Below are 17,369 nucleotides of genomic sequence, written 5' to 3' on the forward strand. Positions count from 1 at the left end.
ATTTCTGCAGAAAGAGATGCTATAATATCAAACTGCTATTCAAAAAATACTAGAATGACAAGGTCCTATTGACTTCGAACCTGAAGGCTATGGTTGAGCAAATGATGAGGGAGGGAATATTGAGAGCAATATGGTTCTATGGTCTGAAACTACTAACATTCTCAGGCCTCAGGAACGGTGACTCCCACAAGCTCAGGGTTTCGGGGTCTCGGTTATGTTGCATGCCAGCGCTAGACATGTTTACATATTTTCCGATACAATACGTTCAAACAGGGATGAAAATACCATCTTTATCACCATAACGATCACAATAAATTTACCAAAAAATTTCTTTTCAAAAATCATTTATACAAGAAAAAAATTGCGCATCATCGATGTGAAAAACATCGTAACAACTATTTACAATAACGTATAGCTTGTACACTATGTATAGATAACATAACGTGCATAACGTATAGATAACTACATAACATAGCTTGAACACAATAGACGACATAACTAATCAGTAATATTACATGAAACTCCATTTGAATTAAAAGAATATGAGAAATAAATGTGTAGTTTATACATGATGAATAGATAACTAATTCCTTATACTACAGTTTTAATTGCATCAAAACGTAAAAAGAAAAAGAAAATGTATAGCTTGTACGTGATGCAAAGACAACAAAACCATTCAGTTATGTTATCTAATAATTTGATTTGCAGTAAGATATAAACAAAAAAATATGAGAAATGAAACCGAGACAACTCCACCCACCTGCATCGTATGTCTCGAGGTCTCGCTCAGTGGACTCGTCCGTGTTCACAGACGATGCGACTGACGATGGACATTGACACCGTCACATCGCAGTGGTCATAGTCGTGGTTATGTGTTGGCAAGGCGACGCTCACTGACTTACAACACGACTTTTTGCGACGGAATACTGGAACGACGGTGTCCACAGCCATCGCAAGGAGGCTCCCTCCCCCCTATCGATGAAAAACAATCGTTAATATTCACAAATATACGCGGCTGAGTTTATATATGCTTTAAAACTACTGGAATATTCTATTTCCACTTCCAGAAATCTAACATTTACGAAAAATATTGAGGAATTTTTTTTTTTACAAGAGTGTTGCGAGTGGGCACAGGTTTTGGGATTTGTATACTACTTACTGTGCCCGTTTGCCGGAGAGATTCTCTCTCGCTTGCCTTGTTTAGTAAATAAAGGAAACACCGCTGTCATATTTCTAAGTATGATCTAATGATGTTATACACTGTATACAACTACATAAGCGAGTATTTAATTCAGAAACATATTAATTGAATGGCGAAAGATGCACAGTAACTGTGAAGTGGAAACACACATGATATCACTAGGTGGTGCTTAAGAATATGACAGCGGCGTTTCCTTTTTCTTGAATAAAACAAGGCGAATCTCCCAGACAAACGGGCAAAGTAAACAAACCTAAATCCGGCGCCTACACGCAATACCTTGTAAAAATATTTTTCTCATAATTTTTCGTGAGTAATACGTTTCGAAGAAAGGAAATAATACAGATGGGTAGTTTTAAAGTATACACAAAGTTTCTACTGCTTATATTTGTAGTTATTAACGATAGATTCCATTGTATGGTCACTCACAAGGGCTGTGGATGGCTGTGGGCACCGTCGTTCCAGTATTCCCTTGCATAGTCATGTCGTGAACCAATCAGGGTCGCTTTGTCAATGCATTACCACGTCTATAAATACGGTGATGCGAAGATGTCAAATACGGTGATGCGAAGATGTCAATGCCCATCTTGCGTTGTATCGTCTATGGATACGACCCACAGTGTTCTCTGCGAGCGTCAAACATTTCTATAATTTCAGGAAATGACTACTTACCCAGTCAACGACATCCGGCATCTTCAGTCTTAACTTGTTCATCCACATCGAGAGCTCTATGATGCCCGGCCTCCGTCTGCTGCCTGGTTTGGCAAACGTTTGTGTTCATGGCATCAAGGACAGAATGCTTACGCGCTTTTGTCTGTAAGATAAGACAAGTTGTCTTTACTATCAAAGTGTATACGTGATACAAAATGAAGTTCTTTATGGCTAGAAGCTCAATTCAAGATTAGAAAGTATATGAATTATAAAACAAATATCTCATAAAAGTACCACAAAATATCACATAAAGAATCATCTATTTCACCAAGAAATTACATCAGAGGAGTTACAGTGTCTTTAGATGGTTAAACAGTTGAATGGCTTTTAGTACAAATGATTTCCTGAACCTATCGGTGCGCTGTATAGGCAGAGACAGTATTCTTCCTGACCTTCGATATTCATAGTATTGATGTAGAAGACGGGTTGCATCTTGCATAATCCTCAACTGCTTCATTGCATATTCCTGATACAACACATCTAATATTTTAGTGTTTGTATCCAATGTTCTGGCTTTCTTACCAATTTTATCAAGTTTATCTAAATTCTTACCGTTTAGCTTGCCATAACAGAGATCAATTGAAAAACATAAAACTGATTCTACAGTTGACCTATATAAAATATATAGTATTGATGTAGGTGCCTTTGGGTTATCAGTCACTGTTCTTAGATCCACTGGTATGTAAACAGTTTCCACAACGTAACGCTGATGTAACACTGCTCAGAAATGGAGTAAAAACATATAAACACAGACACCCAAGCCACATCCACAAGGCCCCAGCGTTCTGGGTACACTAAAGAGTAAAAACGATGCTGGATCCCATTATGTAGTTAGGAAGTACAACTAACCCAGATTACCTGCGTATCAGAAGAGTCGCCAAGACTGCCACTAACGCCATCTTATGGGTAAGCTTTGGAACTTGAAAAGGAGAACGTGAAGAGAAGGCTATACTATACTAGACTAACCCTTGTGTGACACATCACCGAAAACGTGCTTGATCAACAATTCTATGTGTATAGAGGGCATCAAGGAACTGTTTAATTCTTATCACTGTTGAAACATGAATGAGACTTGCAAATTTATAAACAGAACACTACTGATTATCCAGATTTTAAACTTCCTGTGAATATATTTCGCAAGATGTTAGTGTTTCATTCAAAAAGGTTAAGGCAAATATATTACGAGTTTACTTTATATGATTCCTTGTTCGTACATTGTCCAGCAAACTTGATTTTGTCCGATAATTCATACATTAAGTTAGTTCAGTATCAAGCTAAGAGCATATATATATATATATATATATATATATATATATATATATATATATATATATATATATATTTACTATCCCTAGGGATAGGGGAGAAAGAATACTTCCCACGTATTCCCTGCGTGTCGTAGAAGGCGACTAAAAGGGAAGGGAGCAGGTGGCTGGAAATCCTCCCCTCTCTTTTTTTTTTTTCAATTTTCCAAAAGACGGAACAGTGAAGGGGGCCAGGTGAGGATATTCCCTCAGAGGCCCAGTCCTCTGTTCTTAACACTACCTCGCTAACGCGGGAAATGGTGAACAGTATGAAGAAAGGAAGAATATATATATATATATATACATATATGTATATATATATATATATATATATATATATATATATATATATATATATATATATATATATATATATATATATCAGTTCTATAAATCGTTTATTTCGTTGAATGAAATTATATGTACCACATTTTGATGGGCAACTTATTAGCAACAAACCCATTCAAACTCAATCAGGCAATCAAGCAAAAGACCTCAAAAAACACATCAACATACACTCGTAATTCTTTGTAGTTGTGCACGAAGGATATAATGGAAAACTTCCTTTATTAAAAATAAAATTCTGCTGTAACAAGGTGGAGTACAGAGTAACACTTCTGACCCCAGGAAGCTAAAGGAAGAAAGTCAGCCCCGTGTGGAGACCTGCTCGAAATTCTTCGTGAGACTGACCCCATGACAGTGTGTGGTAGGGCGGTTAATAGGGGTTGGTGTCGATAGCATAAGGCTTTATCTTATGGCAAGTCAGCCAAAGGTGAGCGAGCTTGGAAAAATTGAAAAAACTGTCGACTCTCACAGTTTCTTTATCTATCGCCAATGGATTGGGTTAATGTGTATATTGCAGAACAAGAACGAACCCACGTAAGCAAGTAAAGTAACAAGAAAGCATGACAAAAACACATACAAATGTCATCCAAATCAGAAGTAAACAACAAAAAATTCATGATACACACATGAAACACGTTGCTAACGTACAAACAGTTAGGAAGAAAACAGTACAGCAAGTAAAGTAGCGAGCAAACAAAAAATGGAATCTTCAAGATATCAATATAGAAATATCTGAAAACATTAGTGTGCGACAGTGTTTTTGAGATGATGAATACGAAGAAACTGACTAAGACAGAATACGTTTCTGAAGTGGAGGGAATAAGGAAAAGGGGTGAACCGCTTTCGAGACTAGAAAGGATGTAATGAATAATGTATTGAGTGGTCGGCGCTTGAGCATACAGGAGGGTGTGTGACGCGTGCATAGGGTAGAGCGAACTGAAGCGACACAGAGATAAAGTGGGATAACGAGCTATCACTGGTATGAAACTTGATATATCAAGAGGTAAGGAGAAACCACATAATGATCAATGGTTCCCATGCATTATAAATGACTGCTAGAGTACGGATGTGAGGAAATGAGGCCATTTTTCGTCTGTTCTTGGCAAAAACTCATTAAGCATGTGTTCGATTCCTGCTTGCAGCAGTCGTTCCACAGTAAACCCAGGTGTTCATCCACCCCTAGGGGTTGGTCGATGAAATGAGTACCTGTTTCAGGCTAGGGTATATATATATATATATATATATATATATATATATATATATATATGTGTGTGTGTGTGTGTGTGTGTGTGTGTGTTTGTGTGTGCTACAAAAGAACAAACAGACTCGTATACAAAACCACGTCCTCATTAAACCTTGAAAGCTGAAGAACATCACAATCTGGCATAATGAAGGAGGGCTTATGGAATTCTAATTAAGGTAATATGAAGTCAGGAAGTCCTCAAACTTGTATTGCTCTGGAGGAGGAGCGGGAAGGGAAGGATCGCCTGTGGATGTAAGAGAGAGGAAAAAATCAAGAGGGGAATCAGGTATTAAGAATAAGAAACAGACAAAGAGAAAGATCCAGAGTCAATCAAACTATCCTCTGCTCATTTGTTATTTCTATGCTCATCGTAAATCAAGATATAAATGCTGATACAGTAAGAATACACATGCTCATACAATACGCGGCACTAATCACACATACATACGTCTGTGTAAGTTTGTATGGCCTTCAATAGGTCACTAATGTTATATATAAACCGATTACAAATTCAAAGGAAAAAAATATCATCCTGAACATGCCTTCGTACTGAGGTGAATATTTATAAATCATATATACGCAAAAGAGACCCGAGATACACGTTAAAGAAAATTAATGAACGTAAATTGTTGATCATCTCTAGACTGGTGTGGCAAGTGCTAGTACAAGGGGAGAGGCTGGAAAATGGAAGAAGTATAAATGAGAGAAACCATGGAAAGTGACTGGTAGTCATGATACAGCGGGAAGGCCACTAGTGATTATGTAACCTGAGGGAATTTCAATTGGCATATAGGTTTGCAGACAAAGAAGATTTAAGGAAGGCATTCATCACATGTGATAGAATGAGGGAAGAGATAATATACTATCCCTGGGGATAGGGGAGAAAGAATACTTCCCGTGTATTCCCTGTGTGTCGTAGAAGGCGACTAAAAGGGGAGGGAGCGGCGGGCTGGAAATCCTCAACTCTCGTTTATAATTTTCCAAAAGAAGGAAGGGAGAGGTGGGCTAAGTGAGGATATACCCTCTAAGGCCCACTCCTTTGTTCTTAACGCTACCTCGCAAACGCGAGATAAGTGAATATATATATATATATATATATATATATATATATATATATATATATATATATATATATATGAATGAGAGTAAATGAGGTCATTTTTCGTCTGTTCTTAGCAACAAGACGCTAAGCATGGGTTCCAGTAGGGTCAACAGGGACTCCGCTAAAGCGAGAAGCTCTCGGACAAGTCTGTGCTCCTGCCAGTCATTGTGGCTGACCTCGCGGTGAGAAGACGAAATTCGGTAACACCTCTAAAGACTCCTGATGTTACCCAGGACCTCCTACAGCCAAAGGCTGCGTTACTTCCAACAGCAGTGAAATGTGAACTTCTGTGGGGGTGAAAAGTCTTAGCGAGACTGGACGCCCAGTGAGACAGCCTCGCTAAAGGTGCCTTTTCACTCGTGGTATAACCTCTTGCAGGCAGAGTCTGGTAACACACACACACACACACACACACACACACACACACACACACACACGGACAATATCCTGAAAGGCATAGTGCAGCACAGAACAATGCCTTCGTTTAGCCCGTCACTCGCAGAGCATACATCCCGTACGCGTCCCATGGTGGCGAACGTGATCCTCGTTGCCATGCAGGTAAAGGACATGGGAGGATGTTGTGATTCTTTGTTAATCCCTCTGATCGTCCCGTGTGTTGGAGATGAGAGGATTAATCCAGTGACGGGTGGAGGGGAAGGTGTTGGAAGCAGTGGTGGAGGTGACACAGGTGATGGTGATGGTTTGATAGTGATGGTGACTGTGGTGTTGGTAATGTTGATCATCATCTTGGCAGTGATAATGTGTGGTGGTAATGGTGGTGGTAATACGTCAGAACCTTTATACTGATGGTGATACTGATAATGATGGTAGTGAAAGGTACAGAACTGGGGTAGTTGCAAGATTACATGGGTATTACAGGTTCAGTAGAGTCTCAGTCTGTGATCCTGTACAGTGACAGCGCTAGTGACTCTCTTTCTGACCAGCACCAGATGCCCCGGTCTTGAATTCCCTGAGAACCTAAACAGCATTCATGTGATGGAAACGCAATCAGTAGAATGGAAGATACTCACTGGCAGAAGATAGATTTTCAGTAAATACGGTTCAGGTAACCCTCCTCACTAAAGTCCTAATTCAGTAACTAGTTACCGAGGCACTAAAAATCAGATTATTATCAGAATCATAAAACGAAGGAGACTGTGCATTTGATGGTACTTGACTCGGCAAACACAACATGAGTTACCAAAATAATCATAGTAATTAAGAAACTAACACAATAAAGGTAAATCAATAATGATTATATTGACTAAAGCAGATGAAGGAAAGGAAGTGAAGGGTACAACCAGATAATGAGAGGCACGGATGTACCACTTCCAATGTGCGCTGCAACAGTCGCACTGTTCGAAAAACGTTCAAGTGCAACTCGAAAACTACTTACTGTGGTTTTTGCAGTCGTCATAGGTACGAAAAATATTGTAAAGCACCTGACTGAACGAGAGGGAAATAATTAGATGTGGCTGGTTCCAGGGTACACAGAGCAACAGCTGGATGCCTGGGTAATTACAGGGTACATAGAACAACAGCTGGATGCCTGGGTAATTACAGGGTACATAGAACAACAGCTGGATGCCTGGGTAATTACAGGGTGCATAGAACAACAGCTGGATGCCTGGGTAATTACAGGGTACACAGAACAACAGCTGGAAGCCTGGGTAATTACAGGGTACATAGAACAAAAGCTGAGTGCCAGGTTGGTTGCAGGGTATATAGAGCAACAATTGAGTACTTGGTTGGTACAGAGAGCACCAGCTAAGTGCCGGACTCATTCCAGGGTACATAGAGCAACAACTTGGCACCCAGCTGGTTCCAGGGTACATAGAGCAGCAGCTGGATGCCTACTTGATTCCAGGGTACATAGAGCAACAGCTGGATACCAGGGTACATAGAGTAAGAGCTGGATACCAGGGTACATAAAGAGCTGGATGGCTGACTGTTTGAAGGTAAATATCTAGGCCGACGTAAATGACAATGAAGAATCCGGCACGTACGGCTTTTCCGGAGGTGTTTATACCACAGTAGCTGGCGGATGTGCAAGATTTTGAGGTGCATCTTGTAAGAGATAACAGGTCTCGTACCCGAAAAATACATAAATCCACCTGTTGGTATATGTGGTTCATAATTTGCATAATAGACCAAACTCCCCTGCAACTTGCAGACCTATTTTTCACGACGAGATACATAAAACAGCAAATATAAAGCAGCAGGCAGACGTGGTTTGCGACTGGGTATACCTAACCAACATTGTGGTCGCCAGCAGACGTGGTTATCTCCACTGTATCTAAGACAACCACAGCGTAACATCTGGTAGACCTGGCTAGCACCAGCGCACGAAATGCAGCCAACAAAACATCAGGTAATAGACTTAGCTGTTCCTCAGGGTAGCTTCGGAGGTTATGAATACTGAAGCAGCCAAGCCAGGGTTGTTAATGAAGTAATTTGCTACATGGAGGAGACGGTTCCTGGGAGGAGGAACAATGGCAGGTAGGAGGCGAGGGAGGAGGGAGGGAAGGAAGCAACGAGCAGGATTTGTTCGTCTCGCTGGGCTCCAAAGAGACTGAGTATAGCAGACGCCTCATGCAAGACGATGGACGGATGAGAGAGAGAGAGAGAGAGAGAGAGAGAGAGAGAGAGAGAGAGAGAGAGAGAGAGAGAGAGAGAGAGAGAGAGTTACACCGAGGGAAGTCACAAGGAAAGGCTTTTTGGTTCATCACTTTACGTGGTATTATTCCACGCATATTTCCAGGTATAGTTCAGCTTAACTGAGCATAGAGAAATTTCTTTATTACAACCAGCCGGCGACGGGAGATCATAACTTGTTCAGTCAATGGAAATTTATCTATACTCTCTCTCTCTCTCTCTCTCTCTCTCTCTCTCTCTCTCTCTCTCTCTCTCTCTCTCTCTCTCTCTTTCTCTCTCCCACACACACACACACACACAGATAATCTCTGAAAATGAATGGAAAACACATCATTAATTTAATGACCAGGGATGTTTTTGGAATCTTATATCATTATGACTACAGAGAGTCTTTATCCCTATCTTGCCTTCGAGGACGGCGCGAAACACAAGGAAGAGGACGTACGTACGTACTAATACTTATGACTACGTTGTATGGAAAGGCAGTGCTAGCGCGTAGCGCTCACCGTGGGACAATCTATAGTGAACCGTGGGAGTTACGTGTGTCAAGTGTTATGTGTGATGTGGAGAGACTATGTTTGTGGAATGAAAACCAGAAGACCATGAGAGAGAGAGAGAGAGAGAGAGAGAGAGAGAGAGAGAGAGAGAGAGAGAGAGAGAGAGAGATTACCTTACGAACTCCTCACAGATCAGAGATCATAATAATCCACACGGATTTACAAACTCGAAACCCCCTTTGTCAAGACAGTTTTTAAAAGAGACACTGATGATGAGGGTAATGGTGGTGATGATGAGGGTAATGATGATGATAATGAAGGTAATGATGATGATAATGAGGGTAATTGTGATGATGATGAAGGTAATGGTGGTGATGATGAGGGTAATGGTGATGATGATGAAGGTAATGATGATGATAATGAGGGTAATTGTGATGATGATGAAGGTAATGGTGGTGATGATGAGGGTAATGGTGATGATAATGAAGGTAATGATGGTGATGATGAAGGTAATGGTGATGACAATGAGGGTAATGGTGGTGATAATGAGGGTAACGGTGATGATAATGAAGGTAAATGGTGGTGATGATAAGGCATTTTTTTCATCTAGATACAGATATATCGTTTAATTCCAAATAGGTAAAAGTCTTTTTCATATGAATAGGACATAACCCTCGGTCTCTCGTGTTCGCTGATTTGTTCATGACAAATCCCGACTCACGAAACAGAAGGTCAGCAGACAACTCCTCTGCGAGGTTAAGCAGACAACTGTTCTACAAAGTCAAGCAGACAATTCCTCGACAATGTCAAGAAGACAAAGGTCACGCAGGCAAATCCTTTACAAGGTCAAGCAGAAAACTACAAGGTCACGCTGGCAATTCCTCTAGACCGCTAAGCAGGCAATCCCTTCACAAGGTCAAGCAGAAAATTAAAAGGTCACGCGACGACCTTCTATCGAGGTCAACTCTAAACAAAAACGAAACCTCAGGTGCGAGTGTTTCATGGTAAGAGTAAAGAATACTTCATAACTAAAAATATGCTGAAGAAATGAAAGAAATAGGATGGTGGAAGAAAAAAAATGCACAGGAGTGGTAAAAGAGAGAGAGACTTCGTGGACGAGAAACAATACTCAGCCCAGCGTTGGTGGTGGTGGTGGCCACTCGCTCCTCGAAGATGAGAGAGAGAAAGAAATGTAATATACTGCGGCAGTTTTTTTTTTCCTGGATGTGGAGACTGTGGTGCAGGCGACAGCCTGGTGTCCTAGGGCTGCCAGTCAGCTAGGAGGAAGGTGTCGGCATGATAACCAACATATCCAGAGTGGTATATGTACGGTACCTGTGTTCCTCCAGGATCGCTTACCTGTCCACATGTTTTACTGCTGCTGACTGAACGTGTTCAATTTTGGTGCATGAGAGTAGCCATGCTTCTTATAGCGATGATCATCATGTGACACTCATCTACGATAATCATAGAAAGTACGACAAAAGAACTCAAAGAGCAACTGATCACTGGGTCCTTTCGAGGTTGATCTTGATCGTGGGAAATATCAGAAGCTCAGATTAATCTGATAAACTACGTGACACCAAACATTTTATAACCATGTTGTTCCTTTTATTGTCATCATCATCTGTTCAGTCACAGAGAGGAATATGTTCCACAAATAATCGACTACGTGCAGGTAGAAGTCCGACGTGTACCGCAGCCATAGATTTGGAGGATGTGTTAGTAAGGACACAGCTGCAGACTGCAATGTGTGAGGGAGGTCGATCGTTTAATGATATCGATGAAGCGAGACGAGGTAGTAAGCTGGATGTAAAGACAGTGTAAAAGAGATGTGTGGTAATAAGTTGAATATGACAGACAGCTAAACAGGGAGGGTTGAAGAGGTTTAGAAGTATGGAGAGACGGACTAAGAGGATGTATCAAAAGTGGAGGGAGCAAGGAGGAGCTGGAGATTGAGAAAAGGACGTAAGGATGGAATGATAGAGTTTTCGAGCCACTAGAGGCCAGAATATGCAGGAAGGAGAGAGGCATGCATGAGATAGAACGAACTCGTTCATTGTGGTATACAGTGAGCGACATGCTGTCAGTTGGCTGAATTAGGGCGTATGAAGTGGTCAGAGAAAACCACAGAAAGATGCATGAGGCTTGGCTGTGGTTCAGGGCTCTGGCTTCAGTGCAATACGTTAAGAGCGAACGTAAGCAAATTAGGGCGTTCCTCGAAGTATTACCGGACTCCGCTTGCATCATATTAAACCGCAAGTGAAAATTAATTGTGTGAGGCTGTGCCATTGTCAGTTGACCAAACAGAGTACAATCACGTCCTGTCCCTGCTACTAAGTGCAAAGCAGTGGATGCTGCAGGGGACCCTGTAAAAGGGGCCCTGGGGTTATTATACGTAAATAGTATATATCCATACTTACTGCCTTCATCCATTTATGTCGCCACCCCGCCACACATGAAAAATAGCACCCCCCCCCCCTTCTCCTCGCGCGATATAGCTCTTAAGATAACAAAGGCCACATTCGTTCACACTCAGTCTCTTGCTGTCATGTGTAATGTACCGAAACCATAACTCTCCTTCCACATCCAGGCCCAAACAAAACTTTCCATGATTTACCCCAGTCGCTTCACATGCCCTGGTTCAATCATCTGACAGCACTCGATTCCTTGCACGCCTTTCACCCTCCTGTATGTTCAGGCCTCGATCACTCAAAATCTTTTTCACTTCACCTTTCCACCTCCAATTTGGTCTCCCACTTCTCGTTCCCTCCACCTCTGAAACATATATCCTCTTTGTCAATCTTTCCTCACTCATTCTCTCCATATGACCAAACCATTTCCATACACTCTTCTGCTCTCTCAACCACACTCTTTTTATTACCACACATTTTTCTTACCCTTTCATTACTTACTCGATCAACCACCTCACACCACATATTGTCCTTAAACATTTCATTTCCAACACATCCACCCTCCTCCGCACTACCTTATCTATAGCCCACGCCTCGCAACCATATAACATTGTTGGAAACAAAATTCCTTCAAATATACCCATTTTTGCTTTCCGAGATAATGTTTTCGACTTCCACACATTCTTCAAGGCTCCCAGAGCTTTCGCCCCCTCCCCCACCCTATGATTCATTTCCGCTTCCATGGTTCCAGCCGCTTATAAGTCCACTCCCAGATATTTAAAACGCTTCATTTCCTCCAGTTTTTCTCCATTCAAACTTACCTCCCAATTAACTTGTCCCTCAACATTACTGAAACTAATAACCTTGCTCTTATTCACGTTAACTCTAAACTTTCTCTTTTCACACAATTTACCAAAATCATTCACCAACCTCTGCAGTTTTTCACCCGAATCAGCCACCAGCGCTGTAACATCAGCGAACAACAACTGACTCACTTGCCAAGCCCTCTCATCAACAACAGACTGCATATTTTATATATATATATATATATATATATATATATATATATATATATATATATATATATATATTATTCATATATAATACTATATAATACTTAGTTGTTGTCTCCTACGTCAGCGAGGTAGCGCAAGGAAACAGACGAAAGAATGGCTCAACCCACCCACATACACAAGTATCCATAAACACCCACACACGCACATATACATACATATACATTTCAACGTATACATACATATACATTAACAGACATATGCATATATACACATGTACATATTCATACTTGCTGCCTTCATCCATTCTCGTCGCCACCCGCCACACATGAAATGGCACCCCCTTCCCCCCGGACGCGCGCGCGAGGTAGCGCTAGGAAAAGACAACAACGGCCACATTCATTCACACTCAGTCTCTAGCTGTCACCGAACCACAATTCAATATATATATATATATATATATATATATATATATATATATATATATATATATATATATATATATATATATATATATAAATTTAGGACTACAAATAAGAGATAAATAACCTGTAAATGAAGTACTGTTTGATATTGGTAAATATCATTATCTGCTTCCGAGACATCAAAAGCCACAAATACATCAGGAATGTAAATATGCATGCACTCTGACATCATACCAGTTTTTTCCCCATATATTTTGAAACGAAGTTCCCGAACAAAATTAAATAATGATAAGTTAAATGTACAAGAGATAGATTTAACGATGTGGTTATTTTGCCGACGGATATCTTGGCACCAGTGGTTCAAACGGTGTTATGGTGAGGTTTACCATCCCTACGTCGTTCTGGATCTATTGACTGTTCTTATTGGTACTTTAGGAGAGTTTCGAATACGGTTTTCGGTGAAGTGGTATAAGGGTTAGGGGACCCTGCCTCCTTTACTGGGTGGTTAGGCGTGGTTGCTCTGGTGTTCATGTGTTTGACGAAGGCTTTCCTTGCACCTTCAGAATGGCGATGGGTAAGTGCTCTTCAGGGAGCCCTACTGCACTTGGTGAAGTCAGAATTCATCCCCTCGTTCATCAGAATTGATTATAATACACACACATCGATATTTTCAAAACCCGGTCATACAGAAAACCCTGTGATAGAGTGGTTGTACTCATACAACAGAAGCGGCAAAATACCTTTTACCCCATCGGTGCCGACATCTTGGCAGAATAACCACTGCGGTGTACGGGAGGGTCACACTCGTCTGTGTGGCACACCTGGAGGGGAGGGAAGGGGTAAACACCACTAACACATTAGGGTAAGGCGGGAGTAACACTGAATTCCACTGAACCGTTTGGGTATCTGTGAATCTCTTTTAAAACAACTGTGGATTATCGACGGATACTAAAGTGTATTTAAAGTATCGAATACCATATGATAGTCCTTGCCTCCTTGACGTAACTTCGAGACGCAAGTGTTTGTTACAATCTGTTATCAGATTAGTTACTTTAAATGTTCATGAGAGGAAATGATCCCGAATTGAAAAAAAAAATGGATTATAGAAAAGGGAAATAAGGAAAAAGAAGAAGAAAAAACAAAAGGAAAAAAAAAAGTATATATATATGGAAGTGTGCAGAGAAGTCCCCGGTAACTGAAAGTCCCTCGCATGTTAACTACAAAGACTTTGTTCCCTTATAACCTCCTCCCTTATATCCTCCTCGCATATAGCGTCCTCCCTTATAGCCTCGTGTAGGACGTCTCGCCGCCGACAGCAACCTCCCTGCAAGGATGCTCTGGCTTCCTCTAAGCTGCCTCATTCTCTTCTATGATGCTAGAGAGTCCTGTGGGATACTCCAGCCACCTGTAGAATGCTCCAGTCTCTTGAAGGACGCTCCATTGATGACATTAACCTTCTACAGGATGTATTTGGCTCCTGTAGTGTACTCTAGCCTCTTGTGGGACGCCCCAGCCACTTGAAGGAGGCTGTAGGATATTCTACCTTACTGAGGGATACTACCCCACTGCTCCCACAGCTTTCTCCAGAATGCTGAAACAGACAGGAAGATTCAATAGCACCCTATTGGATGTCCCAGCCTCCTGAAGGATACCCCCAGCTTCCTGTAGGATGATTAGACCTGCGGAAGGATTCGCTGTCATGCTGTAGAATGTCCCTGCCTCATGAAGGATACCCCACTTTTCTTCTAGGATAATGTAATGTAGAATTCTCCAGCATGACCAAGGAAGCCTCACTGATCAAAGCAGCCTCTGTAGGCCATTCCAGCCTCCTGTAGGACGCCTCAACAACGACAGTAACCTCCTCCTGGATGATCCAGTACCTTGTAGTGTGTTCCAGTATCCTGTAAGATTCCCAGCCTCATGTAGGATGCTCCAGCCTCTTGCAGAATGTTCCAGCTGCATGCAGGATACTTCAGATTACAGTAGGATGCGCCATCCTGCTGAACGAAGCCACCCTGCCACCTGAAGCCCTCTCCAGGCCTGAAGCTCTGTTATGACACACACACACACACACACACACACACACACACACACACACACACATATACCAAGTGTGGCAGGCTACACAACATGACTTCATATCAACCAAGGCCACCACACACACCACACCAGCCAGATACTTGGTGAAGGTACTGAGCTTACAATCAGATTCCTCCTGTGGCTGGAGGACGTCTCCTCAGAAACTGTGACGCTGCTCTCTGTATCTCCTCAGCTTTGACTGGTCGCATGGATCAGGCATGAAACTACTCGACATCAAAATGCCTCAAAATGAACTCTATACAGATCTCAGGGAGATTAATGTGCTTCCGATTTCAGTGTGCAAGATTGTTAATGCCCCATGGGAAATTTCGGAGCATCAATGCTTCAGGAAGTATGCGCGTCACGTCCCTAATACGTATGAATAAATCAGCTTCAGCAACTTGCAGAATCAGTTTAACTTGCCATCCCCAGGTGTAGCGAGTGGACAGTATTTATGAACGGTGTTGAGGAGAGACGTCGGTGAACGCTGATTTACGGTGACATTTCCATGATTTATTTCCTGCTTCCCAAATGTGTTGGTGCGTGATTTTCTGTTTGACTGAATCTGTTTATTTCGTATGCTAGTGTGTGTGTGTGTGTGTGTGTGTGTGTGTGTGTGTGTGTTTGTTTTTGCATGTGCATGTGTGTGTGGGTGTACATGTGTGTTTGTAAGTTGTGTGTATCAGTGTCTGCGTGTGTTTATGCTTTCCTCGCACATGACTGTTCTGGTATGACATAGCCCCAACACTGAATACCCCAGCTGGCCAGGTATAGGTGGGGGCCAGCTGGCTAGGCACAGGTGGGTCAAACTGGCCAGACACAGGCTCGGGAGGTGTTCTGCGTAGCACATTGTGCATGACGGGTCATTAAATACATAATTACGGGCCTTACCGACTACGGAACAAAAGTCCAACCCCAGACTTGTTCTCAGCATGAAAAAATAAGAATTGACGCTTTGAAGCAAATCGAATCTCGGCTACAAAGCATATTCGTTAACCATTCTCAGATTAGCTGGTCTTCACATGTCCTCTGTGAAAAGATTCTCCTGTGTATGTCAACCCAATGTCCGCCAAGGTGGCCAAAGATGGTCATACATTTTGTGTCAGTTCTGAGTGCCTCTAAACTGTGAAAGAACACAATCACACAAACAAACAGACTAGCACGCTCACACGCACTCACATACATACATCTCATATACATACATCCACCCACGCACACAAACGCAGATCATCTCACATACTCACATACAGACATACGTATCCACTTAGTGATAATCTCGAGGCCAAAGTGAAACACGGTAAATCCCAAGTGCACATTCGTCGTCATTTATTAATCACACGAAAGTGCGCCTAAGACTTAACGTGTTTCATTTTTTCCTTGTGTTTATCAGCAAATACTAGATCACGCGCATCGCTGTGATCAATTACAGTATTATCAATACACAGAAACTGCCAAAAAGAAACTAGTACAACAGCACACCGCTCTGGGGCAGCACAGGTAACCGCCGATCGACTGTAAAATTCTTATGGTTCATAAACCGTCCAGCTCAAAGAGACTCAGGATATACATCCAGACTACAAATATTAGGTACTATTCAGGCGAGTCTTATGTGGAGCTGAATTATGTATTGGTACCTTTTGCTGAATACAAACAGACGAAGAGTGTTGAAGACTCTCCGTCATCTGACGTCGCACTCGATTTAACGATTCCGACGATACAACTTACAGGCAAGATTGGGAGATCTTTTAATGCCCGTGTGCGCTGCGAGCAAACAGATCTGGTAACACTGCACGGAGGAGAGCTACCAGGTGTGTGTTCTAATAAACAATAAATGAAACCTGTTGTAGCTCGGTGCAAAAAAGAATGTCATAAGCTTTCAAAGGATTTAAGCACAGAAAATATGTTAATCATGGTATGGAAGAGTATCTATTCCTGTGTATCAAGATATATAGATATAATAAGTATGAATTTCGGAACATAACCACAACGACAGGAGGCATGATGTCGCAGCCACTGAATTTTATTGTACTGATTGTTTTTGCTGTTGATATTGGGATTTTCGTCGTATCAGGTTTAAAGTAGCATGTTTACATATATTTTCCTAGGGTATAAGAGGCGGCATAGAGAGGAGGGGCGAGGGAGGGAAGGAGAGGGAGGGAGACAGAAGGCGGGAGGGAGGAAGGAAGGATAGGAGGGCGGGGGGGGTGAGGGAGGGAGGAGTCATCATCAAGCCTGCTGTCACGACCTTGAAATTTTAACGTCATGAAACACCATCACTGAGAGTATGGCTCAGCACCAGACAAGATCTTTTAAGAGGCAAGAGTGTAGGTAGCATGAAGAGATGTGGAGCCTCAACTGCTTACATTGCACAAGAGCTGGGTAT

At 41.8% G+C, this 17,369-nt stretch overlaps 1 long non-coding RNA gene across 1 annotated transcript in view; it reads right to left on the reverse strand.

Annotated features, from left to right (window-relative positions):
• Positions 1-17,369, reverse strand: part of LOC139752875 (uncharacterized) — a 360,018-nt gene that overhangs the window by 285,430 nt on the left and 57,219 nt on the right. The window contains exon 2 of the long non-coding RNA XR_011713606.1: positions 1,871-2,012. This is a non-coding gene — a long non-coding RNA (uncharacterized lncRNA). The remainder of the gene's footprint in view (positions 1-1,870; positions 2,013-17,369) is intronic.

This window comes from Panulirus ornatus, chromosome 2, assembly GCF_036320965.1.
Source record: "Panulirus ornatus isolate Po-2019 chromosome 2, ASM3632096v1, whole genome shotgun sequence".
Lineage (NCBI taxonomy): Eukaryota > Metazoa > Arthropoda > Malacostraca > Decapoda > Palinuridae > Panulirus > Panulirus ornatus.